The following is a 6,573-nucleotide window of genomic DNA, read 5'->3' on the forward strand; positions in this document are numbered from 1 at the left end:
AGTTTATACCCAAACTATTGGAAGTGTGAGTTTCATACTTAAACTATCACTTATTAGTTCGAGAAACACATCTCAATGGTGTGTGTAATACACTCTCTTTTATTTGAAAAAACCTTAACACATGACATGCCACATGGATAAAATATTTCACATTGACTAAAATTAAATAATAAACTATTAATATTAATTAAAAATTAAAGATTAAAGTACTACTATCCCAAAAAATATAATTTTTTTAAAAATAAAATTTAAATTATAAAATTGGTATTATTTTATTTTTAAAAAAAAAAAATTCTACCTCATCATATTAACCCTCTGTTCTTACTTTATTTATTTATCTTAAATTTTTCTCGTTTTGTGTTACATATGTATATATATATTTTTAGGATTTTTTTCTACTTGTGTACCGAATATAACATAAATAAAAATTTTATTTTAAAAAAAGTCTTGTGACGGCAAATAAAAAATATTTTTGATATGTATATCTAACACAAAACGAGAAAATTTTTTGGAAGCGGAGGGTTATGTGGAGTGGGTAGAGTTATTATTATTATTTTTTAAAATAATATCTAAATTAGTATTTGTGGGGGGGGAGGGGGGGGTCGGACGGTTAGAGGAAGTGATGGAGTGGATAAGAAAAATATTTTACATTTTATTTTATAAATTTTTTTTTTTTTTGGATAATAATTTTTTAATCTTTCATTTTAACTAATATCATTAATTTATTTATTTTTTGTCAAGGCGAAATGTTTTGTCATCTGGAGTGTGATGTGACAATTTTTTTTAAATAAAAGAGAGTGTATTACATACACCATGATGAGAGTGGTATAAAAGAGAGAGATGTGTTTCTCAAACTAATAGGTAATAGTTTAGGTATGAAATTCACACTCTCAAAAATTTAGGTATGAAACTAAAAAAAAGGAGATAGTTTAGGTGTGTTTTTGACGCTTATCTTTATTTTTATTCATATATACACTACCTTCATGCGTAAAGCTGTCAAAAAGGGCCGGCCCAGCCCAGCACCCAGTCCAAGCCTCGCGAGCCAGGGAATTTGTAGGGGTAATGAGGGCCGGTCCAGCCCAAGCCTCGCGGGCCAAGGAAATTGAAGGGCTAGTGCGGGCCGAGGGCAATGGCAGGCTAGCCATTCTTTTTTTTCACTTTTTTCTTTTCAAACTTATGTTCTATAACATCAAAAAAATGAGAAGATTTTCAAATCAAATATGGCAAACTATGGTGTTGTCTCAATAACACTAACGAAAAATCTAGTGTAATTAGCATATATCTCTCATACCAAATACTCGAGCGAGATAAGAAAGTGACAAGCAAGATGGGAGGGAGGCAAGGGCACGAGATTTGTCTATGTATCCTAGATACATGCGAATCTACTTGGATAGAGTATATCTAGAACAAATTAACCTAGTTTTGAGTCTATATATTCCGAGATACATGTATTTGGACGTACCAATCTAGTAAGATTTATAATATTACAACATAAGTATATTTAAGTAATTAGATTATATATTAGTGAGATTATTGTAAATTACCTTTAAATAAAAAGTTTTGGCCCATGGACCGACTCCGCCACGATCCCGATTAAGCCTCAAGGGAAAAGGGCTTATATGGGCCGGGCTTATAAGCCCTAGTTTTAAATAGGCTTGAAAAATTATATTCCAACCCTACCCCAATAACGGGTTGGATTGGACCGGCCCCATGGGCTAAACCCATTTTGACGGCTCTATTCCTGCGTAAAAGTGTGCATAATTACAAGTAAAAATAAATTCAAATTCGTTAATGCTAAAGTAAATTAGTTTTCTTAATTTCTTGTTAAGTAGCACCGTATCAATTTATCAAAATGAAAAATAACACACCAAACAAATGAATTTAGAAAGAAGACAATAACACCAAGTCAACAACTATAAAAATCCAAAAGAAAATAGGATCTGCATTTAAAATTTAAAGTCATTATTATATAGTTAAGGATACAAACATAATTTTAATATAATCTTATTGAATTATGGATTTATCATTAACAAAAATTTTAAACTGAAAATTGAATTAGTAACCTAACCAAAAAAATACAAAACCATTTCAAAACTATTTAACTCAATATCGATAAATTAATAATATTACAGTTTTAACGGATTATTGCGTTATGCATTATTAAAAACTAAAGCCGAAATAACTGGACAATTTATTATTATTTTTATAAAACTATTTAAAATTCGTTAAATAATAACAATGATTCAATAACATTTCTTTTTATTCAATTTGTTGATCGGCTTAGGTCCCCCACCACCAACATGAATGTGATTTCATGTTTTGTCCATTCTTTCTGTCCGCATTTACTTTTTTCGCATTTATTACTCCCTCATATAAAAAAGTGACTTTTAGTGATAATTAATTTTTCTTTTAGCGGTAATATTTATTGCTATAAATACATTTATCAGTATTTGATTAAATGTCATTGGACTCAATGTCGTTAAAGTCTTTAGGGTTTAGAGTTTAGGATTTAGGGTAAAGACCCTTATTATTGCCACTAAAAGTAATTACTTTTAGTGACATTTATTTAGCGGCCTATACTATTGCCATTAAAGCTACCTTAGATATATAGAGAATTTCACATCGTTTTTTCAAGCTAAATATAGAAGAAAACAAAATCTGCTATATATATATAGAGAGATTTTTTTAGCTATGTTTTCCTCAAAGCTATACGAAGCTAATTAAATCAAACTCAAGTTTATCTTGCTGGGTGCTTACCAATGAGAATGAGAGATTGAGAGATCGAGAAAGAGAGATCGAGCGGAAAGAAAGAAAAAGAGAAATTACCTCTTGTTGCGTGCTTCAGATCGAGCATGAAGAAACACAAATCGATTTGTGCTTCAAATCAAATCCATCATAGCCATGGAAGGAAGCTTCAAATCAATCCAGAGCTTCAGATGAAAACACGGCGTGTTTTTACTTTTAATAGATCAAAAGAAAAACATAAAAAAAAATCATATTTTATCCTTAATATTAATTAATTGCTTATTCCTTAAATTATTTCTTAAGATTATATATATATATATTCAAAAAATAAATATTACTAAAGAGAAACAACACGAATAAACTCGATCTATTTTGTTTTTCAATGTTGCGTGATATTTCTAAGATGACAAGTAACAATTATCAGTTGTGTGACCATTATTGTACTGTGGATGGAACTGTTCATTTCTCAATTAATTAAAAGTTTTTAGTTTTGAGTATGTAAAAATCTCCGAATAGAGGTTATGCCGTGCGGATCCAAATTAGTCAGCTCGGATGAAAAAAAATAATAATAAATCAGTTGCGGCTTTCACGTTTGTACTAGGCCAATAGCATGAATTTTCTACATAAATAGTGATGAAACGCTGCACAGCAAAAACACTCATCCCAACAATGGCTTCTTCTATTCTACCTTTGTGCACTACCAATATTCCCTCTTGTTTCTTAGCAAAACCCTCTCAGCTTTTCCTCCACGGAAGGCGTAGTCAAAGTTTCAACGTCTCATGCAACGCTAATAACAACTCTAGCGAGCATGACAAAAATAACCTTGATGACGATGTTGTTGATAGGAGAAATGTTCTTTTAGGGTTAGGAGGTCTTTATGGTGATGCTAATCTTGCACCATTATCCACTGCTGCTCCCTCACCACCACCTGATTGTAAAACTTGTAGTACAGCCACTATAACTAATGGTCCAGTTCCTTATAGTTGTTGCCACCCTCCTATCCCCGTAGATATGAGCACCCTTCCATATTACAAATTCCCTCCTATGAACAAGCTCCGTATCCGTTCTCATCTTCCTGATGAGGAGTATATTGCCAAGTACAATTTGGCAATTACTCGAATGAAAGATCTTGATAAGACAACCTTTAAACCCTCTTGGGTTTAAGCAACAAGCTAATATACATTGTGCTTATTGTAACGGTGCTTATAAAATTGGTGGCAAAAAGTTACAAGTTCATAATTCATGGCTTCGTCAAGGACTCAAGTTTATTATCTTTCTCCACTTGAGTCCTTAACTGAGGTACAACGTAATTATTAACATAAATATAAGGAAAAAAGAACGAGTGCTAAGAATGATTGCTAACAAGTTTATGTTAAAGGAAATGAGCACCCACAACCTTTAAATCCTGGATCCGCCACTGAGTTTTAACTCCGAATGTTGTACTTGTTTTGACTTTTTCTATTCTTAATTAGTTTAGGCTGACTAACTTTTTCTTTCTTTTTTATTTTTAACTTTTCCTATGCTAAAGTATTGGTCAAGTCAGATATGCATCAAACTTGACCACTTGTTTATTTGCTTATCAAGTTGTTTACACTATGTGATTGCTAACAGGTTTATGTTAAAGGTTTACACTATGTGATTGCTTAACAGGTTTATGTTAAAGGAAATGAGCACCCACAACCTTTAAATCCTGAATCCGCCACTGAGCTTTTACTCCGAATGTTGTACTTGTGAAGCCATGAATTATGAACTTGTAACTTTTTGCCACCAATTTTATAAGCACTGTTACAATAAGCACAATGTATATTAGCTTGTTGCTTAAACCCAAGAGGGTTTAAAGGTTGTCATATCAAGATCTTTCATTCGAGTAATTGCCAAATTGTACTTGGCAATATACTCCTCATCAGGAAGATGAGAACGGATACGGAGCTTGTTCATAGGAGGGAATTTGTAATATGGAAGGGTGCTCATATCTACGGGGATAGGAGGGTGGCAACAACTATAAGGAACTGGACCATTAGTTATAGTGGTTGTACTACAAGTTTTACAATCAGGTGGTGGTGAGGGAGCAGCAGTGGATAATGGTGTAAGATTAGCAGCACCATAAAGACCTCCTAACCCTAAAAGAACATTTCTCCTATCAACAACATCGTCATCAAGGATATTTTTGTCATGCTCGCTAGAGTTGTTATTAGCGTTGCATGAGACGTTGAAACTTTGACTACGCCTTCCGTGGAGGAAAAGCTGAGAGGGTTTTGCTAAGAAACAAGAGGGAATATTGGTAGTGCACAAAGGTAGAATAGAAGAAGCCATTGTTGGGATGAGTGTTTTTGCTGTGCAGCATTTCAACAATATTTATGTAGAAAATGCATGGTACTGGCCTAGTACAAACGTGAAAGACGCAACTGATTTTTTATTATTTTTTTTTATCCGAGCTGACTAATTTGGCATAACCTCTATTCGGAGATTTTTTCATACTCAAAACTAAAAACTTTTAATTAATTGAGAAATGAACAGTCCCATCCACAATACCATAATGGTCACGCAACTGATAATTGTTACTTGTCATCTTAGAAATATCACGCAACATTGAAAAACAAAATAGATCGAGTATATTCGTGTTGTTTCTCTTTAGTAATATTTATTTTTTGAATATATATATATATAATCTTAAGAAATAATTTAAGGAATAAGCAATTAATATTAAGGATAAAATATGATTCTTTTTTTTATGTTTTTCTTTTGATCTATTAAAAGTAAAAACACGCCGTGTTTTCATCTGAAGCTCTGGATTGATTTGAAGCTTCCTTCCATGGCTATGATGGATTTGATTTGAAGCACAAATCGATTTGTGTTTCTTCATGCTCGATCTGAAGCACACAACAAGAGGTAATTTCTCTTTTTCTTTCTTTCCACTCGGTCTCTCTTTCTCGATCTCTCAATCTCTCATTCTCATTGGTAAGCACCCAGCAAGATAAACTTGAGTTTGATTTAATTAGCTTCATATAGCTTTGAGGATAATATAGCTAAAAAAAATCTCTCTATTTATAGCAGATTTTGTTTTCTTCTATATTTAGCTTGAAAAACGATGTGAATTCTCTATATATCTAAGGTAGCTTTAATGGCAATAGTATAGGCCGCTAAATAAATGTCACTAAAAGTAATTATTTTTAGAGGCAATAATAAGGGTCTTTACCGGCATTCGATATAAATGTTACTAAAGGCTTTAACGATATTGAATCCAGTGACATTTAATCAAATACTGGTAAATGTATTTATAGCAATAAATATTATTGCTAAAAGAAAAATTAATTATCACTAAAGGTCACTTTTGATGCGGGGAGTAATAAAAGCGAAAAAAGTAAATGCGGACAGAAAGAATGGACAAAACATGAAATCACATTTATGTTGGTGGTGGGGGACCTAAGCCAATCAACAAATTGAATAAAAAGAAATATTATTGAATCATTGTTATTATTTAACGAATTTTTAATAGTTTTATAAAAATAATAATAAATTGTCCAGTTATTTCGGCTTTAGTTTTTAATAATGGATAAAGCAATAATCCGTTAAAACTGTAATATTATTAATTTATCGATATTGAGTTAAATAGTTTTGAAATGGTTTTGTATTTTTTTTGTTGGGTTACTAATTCAATTTGTTGGGTTTTAAAGGTGTGAACAGGAAATGAAGGGTTATGACTCTCCTGAAGAGTTGTAAACTTTATGAAAGGTTGTGTCCTTTCTAAAGGACTGTGACCGTTTGAAAGGTTATGCCTTTTCCAAAGTGTTGTGACCTTTCTGAAAGGTTGTCTTCTTTCTGAAAGGT

At 32.1% G+C, this 6,573-nt stretch overlaps 2 pseudogenes; one reads left to right on the forward strand and one right to left on the reverse strand.

Annotated features, from left to right (window-relative positions):
* Positions 1–3,400: 3,400 nt before the first annotated feature.
* Positions 3,401–4,039, forward strand: LOC102579412 (catechol oxidase B, chloroplastic-like; annotated as a pseudogene).
* Positions 4,040–4,397: 358 nt separating this feature from the next.
* On the reverse strand, positions 4,398–5,068 carry LOC102579736 (catechol oxidase B, chloroplastic-like; annotated as a pseudogene).
* Positions 5,069–6,573: the final 1,505 nt, after the last annotated feature.

Source organism: Solanum tuberosum, unplaced genomic scaffold (genome assembly GCF_000226075.1).
Source record: "Solanum tuberosum cultivar DM 1-3 516 R44 unplaced genomic scaffold, SolTub_3.0 scf00535, whole genome shotgun sequence".
Taxonomy (NCBI): domain Eukaryota; kingdom Viridiplantae; phylum Streptophyta; class Magnoliopsida; order Solanales; family Solanaceae; genus Solanum; species Solanum tuberosum.